The sequence below is a fragment of the Schistocerca cancellata genome, chromosome 1 (genome assembly GCF_023864275.1).
Source record: "Schistocerca cancellata isolate TAMUIC-IGC-003103 chromosome 1, iqSchCanc2.1, whole genome shotgun sequence".
NCBI lineage: Eukaryota > Metazoa > Arthropoda > Insecta > Orthoptera > Acrididae > Schistocerca > Schistocerca cancellata.
In genome coordinates this window covers 756,791,146-756,803,204 of record NC_064626.1, presented here as the reverse complement: position 1 = coordinate 756,803,204, position 12,059 = coordinate 756,791,146, and the positions used below count along the sequence as shown (strand labels likewise).

At 44.1% G+C, this 12,059-nt stretch overlaps 1 protein-coding gene across 1 annotated transcript in view; it reads left to right on the top strand.

Moving 5' to 3' along the window:
* LOC126100756 (follistatin-related protein 5-like) overlaps positions 1-12,059 on the top strand; it is a 250,945-nt gene that overhangs the window by 222,405 nt on the left and 16,481 nt on the right. The window lies entirely within an intron of this gene.

Below are 12,059 nucleotides of genomic sequence, written 5' to 3'. Positions count from 1 at the left end.
CCCCACACCGAACCCAGGGCTATTGTGCAGTTCGCCCCCCGGTTGACCCCCCCCCCCCCTCCCCAGCGAACGTCTCACACCAGACGCGTGTAACCCCTATCTTTGCGTGGTAGAGTAATGGTGGTGTAAGCGTGCGTGGAGTACTGGTTTGTGCAGCAATCGCCGAAATAGTGTAAGTGAGGCGGAATAAGGGGAATCAGCCCGCATTCGCCGAGGTAAATGGCAAACCGTCGACAAACCATCCACAGACTGGCCATTTCACCGGACCTCGACACAAGTCCGCCGGGAGGATTCGTGCCGGGGACCAGGCATGGCGGAGGGGTGAAGTGGGCTGCGGCAGTCGTCGTGGGGTTGTGGACCACTGCGGCTGTGGCGGGGACGGAGCCTCTCCGTCGTTTCTAGGTCCCCGGTTAACATACAATACAATTCAATAGCTAGCTTCTGATTTAAAGCTAACTAACGTGCCCCTTCTAAGAATAATACGTAAATGATTTAGTAACAATCGAAGAAATCGATCGTTGCGGCAGGTCTAAAGCCTTCTCTTCATAAGGAGAAACCAGTAACAGTCGCAGGTACCTTTTGCATTCTTCGAACACTTTTTTTTTTAAAGGAAAATAACCACTACGAACGACGAACTAATTATCTGAATTGAACTAAAATTAGTAGATGTGATGTACATGTACAGACAAATAAATCATTACGATTCCAGAGAAATTGGTTCTTTCCCTTACGCAAGCATTTATTTGACTTCGCATTGATTGATAGTGTTGCTGGATGTCCTTCTGAAGGACATTGGGTTAGATATAGGCCGACTGGTGCGTTAGATAGTCAAAATCTCGCGGTGTTTGGAGGACACCGTCCATAATGCTCGCCGGCCGGGGTGGCCGAGCGGTTCTAGGCACTACAGTCTGGAACCGCGCGACCGCTACGGTCACAGGTTCGAATCCTGCCTCGGGCATGGATGTGTGTGATGTCCAGAGGGTAGTTAGGTTTAAGTAGTTCTAAGTTCCAGATGACTGATGCCCTCAGAAGTTAAGTCCCATAGCGCTCAGAGCCATTTGAACCATTCCATAATGCTCCAAATTTTTTTCAGCTGGGGAGATATCCTGCGACTTTGCTGGCCAAGGCAGGGTTTGACAAGCACAGAGACGTGTGCTAGAAACTCTCGCCGTATGCGTGTGGGCAATATCTTGCCGAAATGTAAACCCTGGGTGGCTTGCCATAAAGGACAACAAAACTGGACCAAGAATATCGTCGATGTACCACTGGCTTTAAGGGTGCCGCGGATGACAATTAAAGGGGTACTGCTGTGAAAACGATTGGCAACCCAGATCATCACTCCTTATTGCTGGGCTGTATGGCAGGGATCGGTCAGGGTGGTATCAGACCACTGTCCGGGACGTCTCCAGATACGTCATCACTGATCATCGGGGCTCAGTTCGAAGCGACACTCATCGCTGAACACAATTCCACTTCATTCAATGAGATTCCAGGCCGAAGAGCCGGCCGTTGTGGCCGAGCGGTTCTAGGCGCTTCAGTCTGGTACCGCCCGTCCGCTACGTTCGCAGGTTCGAATCCTGCCTCGGACATGAATGTGTGTGCTGTCCTTAGGTTACTTAGGTTTAAGTAGTTCTAAGTCTAGGGGACTGATGACCTCAGACGTTAAGTCCCATAGTGCTCAGAGCCATTTGAACCATCCAGGCCGAAGACCTGTCTGGACATGCCCCGGACACCAGTGGGATACGAACTGACTGCCGCTCGCCGTACAGCCCGACGATCAGGAGTGATGGTCTGGGGTGCGGTTTCGTTTCGCAACAGGACCCGTTTTTTTGTCATCATCGGCACTTTGTAACACAGCAAATGTGAATGACATTCTACGTTCCATTTTGTCGCCCTTTGTGGGAATCCACTCTGGGCTGACTTTTCAGCTAGATAATTCCCGACCACACAGAGTGGTTGCAAAGCTCCACCTTGGCCAACAAGGCCGACGAATCTCCCCCCCAGTTGAGAAAGTTTGGAACGTTATGGACAGAGCCTTCCAATACTCTCAGGATTTGGGCTATCTAACGCGCTAGTCGGGCAGAATTTGGCACGATATCGCTCAGGAGGACATCTAACAACTATATCTGTAACAGCCAGAGACTATTCAACGAGTTATTGATTTGCTCAGTTCGTGAAGCTCTTTCTCTTGAACATACCATGAATTTTTTCTGAAATTATCATTTGTTTCTCTTCATATGTGCATCATATCTACTTACATCAGTCCCATTCACATAATTTCTACATGGTTTGTCATTATTTTCTAATTTCTTTCATTTATATTTCAGTCTTAGAGTGTATATTATCTCTAACTCTTCATTACACTCCACAAGTCATTTTGTGGTGTATGGCAGAGCGTGCGTCCGACTGGTACCACTACCATTTTCTCCATTCTCTGTGTCATTCGCATGTGTCACATGGGAAGAGCGGTTGTCGCCAAGACCACTCATGAGCATTACTTCGTCTGATTTCATCATCATTTCACGAGACATGTGTGGCAAGAACTAATATTTTAATCAGCTCTTTTTAGCACGTGCACTCTCGAAATTTCAGCACAGCCTTTCCGGAAAGTGCAATAACTCCCTTGTATTGCCTACCGCTAGAGTTTGTTGAACATCGCTACAACGCTCTCGCGCCTACCGAAAGAATCTGCGCCGCTCCTCGATGAACTTCGTCAACCTCTTCCATTAATCCAACCGGAGAAAGATCCCAGACTGACGATCGAACGGCTGTTTCATAAGCCACTGTTTTCTCTCAGCTACGATACCCTTGCATCCTTCCCATTAATCTCAATCTAGCATCAGCTTTTCCCTACATTTAGTTTAAACGGTTATTCATTTTATGTAGCTCTAGACAACCGTCTAGGGCAAACTAAAGTGGATTAACCATATGAAACTTCATGTAGGAAAAACTGACGCGTAATCGTAGGTATTTCGTTGTAGTTATTGTTTCAAGCTATGCAGCCATCAAGTTAATCGAACAGTAATGGATCTCTACGGCTATTTGTGAGAAACACGTCCGTTACATTTATTTAAGTCTTAATCATCTGCCAGTCATAAATCTTCCCTACGTCTTTTCGCATGCCACTACTGTTGTTTTTACCTGTCTATCCGAAGTATAGTTTTCTACGTATACGAATATTCGGATGTAAAATTTTCTTTGTGTCAGTGGTCCCCAAACACATTCAAACGTGTACAATTGCCTGAACAGCATCATTCTGTACGCCTGCTGTACTGATGGCCTATCACAACGTAACAGGTAGTCTACTAATCCCAAATCACACCAAAGAAAAAATAACTACAAGTATTCGAACGCCTAACATCAAGTTTCTGGTTACGCACGTAACAATTACTTTAGTGTTCTTCCCCTTTTGTTTCTATTGTATTTATAGCCAGTGTTGGCAAAGAGATGAATACTGTCACTATAACAAAAGTGCATCCCGCTGCAGGAATTCTTACACTAGACACATCTTTTATACGCGCATATAGTCAAGGTAAAACGATGAGAGAACACAGACTGCGGCCACTGCAGGATGAAACCTGCTGCTGTTATCACTGCGAATGTGTCTCTATGGTATCGCAAGGGACTGTTGTATTAGTGACGGTGTACTGCCCTTCGAAACGTCTGACACACAATGACAATGTGACTATGTATCACTTGACCATTAGGGTGAGACACCTACCACACGCTACGGCATAAAATATTTATGATCTTGGTGTGGAGGAATTATCGTGAGAATCTCGATTTGGCGAGAACAGTCCTTGATCAAGAATGTGTGAGTTACCGAGATGATGTCATTTTTTTGCTTTAACAACGATCCAGATCTACACTAGGTGGCCAAATTCTTCACGCGCCCATTGGTGTCCACCACAGAGACGTCACCTATTTAATTACAAGCTGTTGGTGTATAACATTACAGCGTTTCTGCTTGAGGGTCTTTTTGTCACTAAGCCGTGGTATGATGAATGTAATATTTGTCTTTATTTTTTTTCTATGAAAAATTTTCATTAGCTGTTTTCTATTTAACAGGTAGGTTGTTTTGGGACGGAACCCAGGGTCTCTCTACTTCATCTCCAAGACGTTAAATGAGGTTTAATTATAGGTGTTGAGCAGGCGAGTTCGGCATTTGTTGCGAATTTTCTTCCACCCACTATACAGTTAAGTATATATTACCAGCGTGACATAGAAACAGCCGATTTTAAACTCTCCGCGCAGTGTGTGTAGTCGGCGAGTACTTAACACGTTTGCGTAAACTCTCGACTCAGTTTTAGATCTACGGAAGCTACAGCATAAGCAGCCAATAGTAGGCTATAACCAACTGTAAACTACGACGGCGTTCCAGTCAAAATCTACTATCGTTATAACGCAGTTTGTTATAAACCATTCACACGGCATAGGCGAGGCCAAAATTCACTTATTTGGATGTGACGTCATGTTCGATAACTCCAAACAAAATTTGTTTTTCTGTCACTGCACACATTAATGACGATATGCTTACACCACTCTCATTTTCGGGAGTAAATTGTCTCATAACTGAATGGATCTCTAATCACTGCTGCCGCACGAATACGCCCCTCGCTGGACCTGGACGTTTTTGAAGGATGAAAGTCTCCTTTACAATGTGTATTCTACCAAATAATATAAATCTTGCGAATCTCAACTCGCTTTGTTTTTCCATCAGATCAAGAGCTACGTAGACAACTGTGGCAGTTTAAGCTGTGTTCCTTGTCCTTAGAAAGGCATCCGATATAGTCCCACAGTATCGTTTAGTGAACAAAACACGACCTTTTTGTGTATCAGAGGAGATTTCTGATTGGATTCAGGACTTCTAAGCAGACAGAACATTATGTTGTTAAGGTAACAGAGAGGACAAAGTAAATTGGAAGAAGTGCCCCAAGGAAGTGTTGTACTCCGTAACTGTTTACAGTGTCAAGCTTTTTTACCTACCGCCCACATTTGTATCACTGTTAGTAGTAAAATTTTGTGACCACCAATTTCTCACTAATAGTGATTCAGAAAGTAGGAAAGTAGATTTACGATACTTCCAAGGCAGCGTTACAACAAATAAAAGCACACAATAATAATTACTTACAAAATACACACATCAAAAAGAGTTTGCATAACCTCGGTTCTGAGAGTTTCGGAACATGTACAGAAAATTGGAATAGAGATGAACATAAACATCATTTTCGCCCTTTTTATTGCTCGTGAAAACCACACATTGCATGTTGTACCACCATATAGCGAGACCTTCAGAGGTGGTGGTCCAGATTGCTGTATACACCGAAACCTCTAATACTCAGTAGCACTCTCACATTGATGCATGCCTGTATTCATCGTGGCATACTATCCACAAGTTCTTCAAGGCACTGTTGGTCCAGATTGTCCCAATCCTCAACGGTGATTCGGCGTAGATCCCTCAGAGTGGTTGGTGGGTCACGTCGTCCATAAACACCACTTTTCAATATATCCCAGGCATGTGCGATAGGGTTCATGTCTGGAGAACGTGCTAGCCGCTCTATTCGAACGATGTCGTTACCCTGAAGCAAGTCATTCACAAGTTGTGCATGAGGGGGCGCGAATTGTCGTCCATGAAGACGAATACCAGAACACTATGCTGCCTATAATGAAATTATAAACAGCCGACCAGTTGCAATGGATAAAGAAATCTTTACCTAGGTTTCAACAAATTTAAATTTGTCTTCTTCAGAAGGTGGCAAATTTAAATTTGTTGAAACCTAGGTAAAGATTTCTTTATCCATTGCAACTGGTCGGCTGTTTATAATTTTATTACGTGGAACCGTTGCTGTTGTGCAGCCATGTTTAAAATACTGCCTATAATGGTTGAACTATCGGTCGGAGAATGGCATTCACGTATCGTACTATCGTTACGGCGCCTTGCATGACCACCAACGGCGTACGTCGGCCACACACAAATTCACCCCAAAACAGCAGGGAACCTCCACCTTGCAGAATTCACTGGACAGTGAAGCCTGACCATGTTGCCTCCACATACGTCTCCGACGGTTGCCTGGTTGAAGGCATATGCGACACTCAACGGTGAAGAGAACGTGAAGTAAATCCTTAGCGGTCCATTCGGTATGTTGTTGGGCCCATCTGTACCGCGCTGTATAGTGTCGTGGTTGCAAAGATGGACCTTACTATGAACGTCGGGAGTGAAGTTGCGCTTCATGCAGCCTATTGCGCACAGTTTGAGTCGTCACACACCGTCCTGCGGCTACACAAAAAGCATTATTCAACATGGTGGCTTTGCTGTCAGGGTTCCTCCGAGCCATAATCCGTAGGTAGCGGTCATCCACTACAGTAGTAGCTCTCGGGTGGCCTGAGCAAGGCACATCATTGTCCGCCGCGCGTGGTCTCGCGGTAGCGTTCTCGCTTCCCGAGCACGGGGTCCCGGGTTCGATTCCCGGCGGGGTCAGGGATTTTTCACCTGCCTCGAGATGACTGGGTGTTTGTGTTGTCCTCATCATTTCATCATCATCCAGGAAAGTGGCGAAATTGGACTGAGCAAAGGTTGGGAAATTGTACGGGCGCTGATAACCACGCAGTTGAGCGCCCCACAAACCAAACATCATCAAGGCACATCATCGACAGTTCCTGTCTCTTCGTATCTCCTCCATGTCCGAACAACATCTCTTTGGTTCACTCCGAGACACCTGTTCACTTCCCTTGTCGAGAGCCCTTCCTGGTACAAAGTAACAATGCGGACGCGATCGAACCGCGGTATTGACCGTCTAGGCATGGTTGAACTACAGACAACACGAGGCGTGTACCTCTTTCCCGGTGAAATGACTGGAACTGATCGTATGTCGGACCCCCCTCCATCAAATAGGCTTTGCTCATGCACGGCTGTATACATTTTTCGGCGGGTTTAGTGATATCTCTGAGAGTCAAACGGAGTGCGTCTGTGATACAATGTCCACAATCATCGTCTATCTTCAGGAGTTCTGGGAACTAGGGTGATTCAACACCTTTTTGGATGTGCGTAGTTTAAATCATAATTTTAGAAAAACCTAAAGAAAATGTTTTTAGAACCCCTACCGCCCACCATTAAACCTAGAAGACCCACTCGTGGGTGGTACGGACCAGGTTGCCTTCCACGGATCTGATGGATGATGTTGAAGGCCCCGTATAGCAGTTTTCAAATGATTCTGTTGAAATGCCAGAAAACTGGATCTGTATTTCAGGGTTTGAACGTAAACGTAAATGAATGTAGCTCACTGAGCACAAAGAAACGAAAAGAACCGTTGCTGTTGTATTAAACTATAGGCTATAAATGTCTGGAAAAAGTAGATGTCGTAAAACAGAAATAACTATCAGGAGCGACTTCAAGTGGAATAACCTTATAAAATTACTTGTGAGAAAAGGAGATGCAAGGCCGAGATTTACAGTGTAAATTTTCAGACCATGTAGCCCATCTGATTCTTAGATACTGCTCGTCATTCTTGAGTCTTTACCAGATTGCATTAACAGGAAACACAGAGATCCAGCGAAGAGCAGGGAGTTTCATCGCGCGACCGTTTAATAGGCGCCGGATGTTCCAACGACAACGGAAGACGCTACGCTAGAGGAGTTTCCATCACAGTTTAGTGTTGAAGTCCGACAGTATAACGGCACATTGTCGCGCAGTGGTCAGCGCACTGGGCTCGCTTTCGGGAGGACGACGGATCAAATCCCCGTCCGGCCATCCTGATTCAGGTTTCTCGTGATTTCCTCAAATAGCTCCAGTAAAATGTAGCAATGGTTCCTTTGAAAGACACTGCCAACTTCCTTCCCAATTTGGGGCGGCGGGTGGAATTATATTGTTATATAATGTAGAATGTAATGTACAGAAGATGCATTTCCCGGCCGATTAGCAACATATGTGGGGTGGCGGGTGGATTATTGTTATTAAAACTTCTGTATTATTTATGCTGTTGTTTGCCGTTCTCAACACTGGCTCTGTAACTACAATATTGGCAACCAGAAAGTGATTAGCAAAACGTGAAGCCTGTAATTAGAATTCCTAGTACCCACTTCACCTGAGAAATACATTTATAGCTACAGCTTATAGCTCTGAGGAATTAGGAGATTGTCTGGGATTCATAATCAAAAGCCATTCTCTCTAAAATGTTCACTATATTCTGAAAGTCACAGACCAAACAGAACCCACACAATCCAACTACCAGAGCAGTTCAGAGTCTAATGCGCTGATGCAACTATAACTGTTCGAATTAAATGTTTAAGTGAATGCTCGCCATAATTTGATGATAATGTGCATCAAACGCCACGCTAAATAATGGTAGAATGTCTGTCCCGCAGCGGCACGTGAAAATACGACATACGCAAACTGAAGATAGATCATTAAAGTCATCCCAGAATTAACACTTCACTCGAAAACGATTTCATGGTTACGCGTATCCCGAGTAACTTATTACGGAATCCGAGGCTGTTTATAGCAATGATACCAATGCGACGCGACTCTCGGCACAGGTGGTGCGCCAATCAGCGTCTGGAGAGAACTGGGGCCTTTTTTTCTTGTGCAGCGTTCTTACATATAAAGCCACAGTGCGGACGGCTAAGGGAACGCCTGATCAAATCTGCTCTCCCGACTAGCCGCTGGGCTAGTAATGCACCACTTTAAGTTATCAAATAAATCATTGCCTCCTTTGCTGATGGCCCATGAAGCTCTCAATTTAAATGTGCAATCTGCACACAGGTAACTAATCGCAATAAAAGTCTGACGTGGCTAAGTGAAATATTTTGGGCGAGTGAATTAATTTAATTACACTACACGCAGTAGACGAGCTCTGAACTTGCTCTTTGGAGATACGCTATAGCTATAGTTTTATTGTTGTTCTGTTGAAACTTCTCACATCTTTATGATTATAGCGGATCTCCCTTCTCCTTAAATTTAAACATCCTAGCCTTATTTATTCGCCTATTTATTCTATATTGCTTCCTTAATTCCTAAGACAAAAACCAGAAAATCATGAATTTCAACTAAAATTTTAATTTGTGACATCCAGAATACTGTTTCTACTAAATTATTATCCCAAAGGAATCTAAATATAAATTTTTAAGTTTCTAGCTCTTTTCTGTTGCGCCAATGATTTTTACAGAAAAACGTCCAAATTGCGAAAATGGTTAAAGTTATTCAACTGATATTCAACACATATTGATTTAGCATTACTCCTGACATGCTAGAAACGTTTCAGGTTATTTACTTGATTTTTAAAGTATTGCGCAACATTTATGACGTCAGAGCTAGTTATAGCGGACTAGGCTGGCACACAATGGAAAGACTGATGTGAATTTTATAAGGCGTGAGTATGCTGCTTCCCTACACCCATACTTTCGTAATCTGAGCTTGTGATCCGTCTCTAATCACCTCGTTGTCGACGAGAAGTTAGATTCTAGAGTTCCCTCTTTCGGAGAGCACAGGTTCCTGGAAGAGTTGGAAAACATATCGCTTCCTCCCACATAGTCTTGCGAAATGACAACGACGAGAAAATAAAGAGGTTTATCGACAGTCGTTATTCGCATGTTGCAAGTGCAAATGGAACAGGGTAGGAGCAAAATATAGTGGTACTACAAGTAGCCTTAGGTACAAGCCATAAAGTGTCTTGTGTATAGTGGTATACTGTGAAGTCCCATCCCTCTTCGTGATTTGTCAGTGGTTATTAATGGTTACTAACAGTCGCAAATTCAATTAAAACGGCTCAGGAATGTAGAGTAATGAAAGTAAAGGTAACAGCTGCGATGGCGTGCCAAGTATTGATGGCATGCGTCTGTTTCAGTCTTCTAATGCTGTTTGATGAACTGTTCGCCTTAAAACATAATAATATGTGCCTGGTTTAAACAAAGTGGTTAAATAAGACACCTTTTAGTAATAGTCACTGTTTATTAGACAAAAGTTTCAGCCACAGTAAGCTTCAGTTCACACTCATGCGTCACTACTTTCCAGTGTTATTTTACTCTAGTTAGTATTTTGTTTGGATGTTTTTCCATGGTTATCTCTGTTTCTCATACGCACACACGGTTGTCACACATCGACATTTTAGCCACTATAACCTGAACACAATTTCATTAAGAGTTTATTGTTCCTTATTTTTCCTCTAAATTCTTTAATTAATGTTTTTCGCTCATCACACTCTAACTTGTCACTTGTTGTAGTAATTTATTTCTGTTTTAATCCTTAGTAATATTCAATATAATTCTTTTCTAGTGCAAATTTTGCCTACCTCCACATCCGACATGGTATACAGGCTTTCTCAACTCATACTTGACTACTAAAAGCAGGTGCGCTCAAGTCGGAGTACACTCCCCGGCAAAAAGTGGAGGCCCCACAGAAGATGGTCGCATGTCAATGCAATTTCGTTCAAGTGACACCATCGACGGATACGTAAATTATCAGAGGTGTGATGGTCCGTGATAGTAGAAAGGCCACCAGAGTGCGTTAATTTATTCGTGTGTACAGGGTGGCCATTATTGAACTATATGAAATAAAATCGTGATAACTACTGAGCGGTTGGCGTTAGGACGTTCTAACTGCACCCTTTGACGTCGAGCATGATGGGAGTTAGTATGAGCGTACTTTTTTGGTATAGCGATGTAGCCCACTTTCATATGGATAGTTTCGTGAAGAAGAAAAACTGGCTCATTTGGGGGACCAAGAATCGGCATTCCGAGATCGAGAGGTCTCTTCACTCTCAATGGGTGGCTGTGGTGTGCAGTGTCCAGTCACAAAATTATCTGTGCGATATTTCTTGATGGCACGGTGACCTCTGAATGATACGTGAAGGTTCATACCAATTATCCAAAGTGACCCTGATTTCAACAATACCTAATTCATGGAGACGGAGGTTGGCCCAATCGAAGCAAGAAAGTGTTTGATGTCCTGGAGGAGCACGTTGAGGACCACATTCTGGCTCTGGGATACCCAAAGGCCACTGGCATGGGCCTTGATTGGCCGCTATATTCTTGGAATCTGAACACACGCTACTCCTTTTTATGGGTCTGTATTAAAGGCATGGTGCACAGCAATAACCCTAAAACCGTTGCTGAGCTAAAAACAGCCATTTAGGAGGTCGTCGAGAGCAATGATGTTCCAACACTTCAGCGGGTCATGCAGAATTTCGCTATTCTTCGAGAGCAATGATGTTCCAACACTTCAGCGGGTCATGCAGAATTTCGCTATTCTTCTGCGCCACGTCATTGCCAATGACGCAGGCGTATCAGACAACTCTTAACTTTAATCCGAATATCTGTAGTGACTCACATGTTGAATAAAGTGTGCTGTCGGCGTAGTTTGCAACTAATTTACGTTTTTTTGTCGCATAGTTCAATAATTGTCACCCTGTAGTGGTGTATATATAGGACGTGGGGAGCGTCAGATGTAGCGATCACTAAGAAGGACATGGAGATACCGCGTTCTCGTGGTAGACACCGTCTTCAGCACCTAACCATTAGAAAGGGGCCTTATCGTAAATATACATTTCACCAGATTGTTGAAAGGAACACTATCCAGATTTGTGGAGCATTTGGATGGCATCTGGATGTGACTAAGGCCCGATAGGGTGAGAGCAGGCATACTCGCTAATAAAGTTGCGTTCGACCATATCTGACATTCAGAAGGGAGGATCGCTTTATTGTGCACCAAGGACATCGTAACCCCCTTCAGATTTGTACCTGCGATCCGGAACCAAGTAATGGATCTCGTGTAACATTCTATGTCATCTTCCATGATTGCTCTGAGATTGGGAACAGCAGGGCTAGCGAATTATCGTCAACACAATAGAAACCGCTGCGTTATGAGTGGTGCCGAGAGCGAAGTGAAGTGCTGATAAACGGCGTGGTATGGTGATCAGCGATGCATTGCTGTTCTGCGGTACGCCGCATGACCTTTGTTGGCGAGTATGGTGCCGATCTGGGCCGAGGTCTCATCCTTTAAAATCTTATGGAAACGCACAACGGTCTTATTCCTGGTGTCGTGGTATGGGGAGCCATCTCCCCTCACT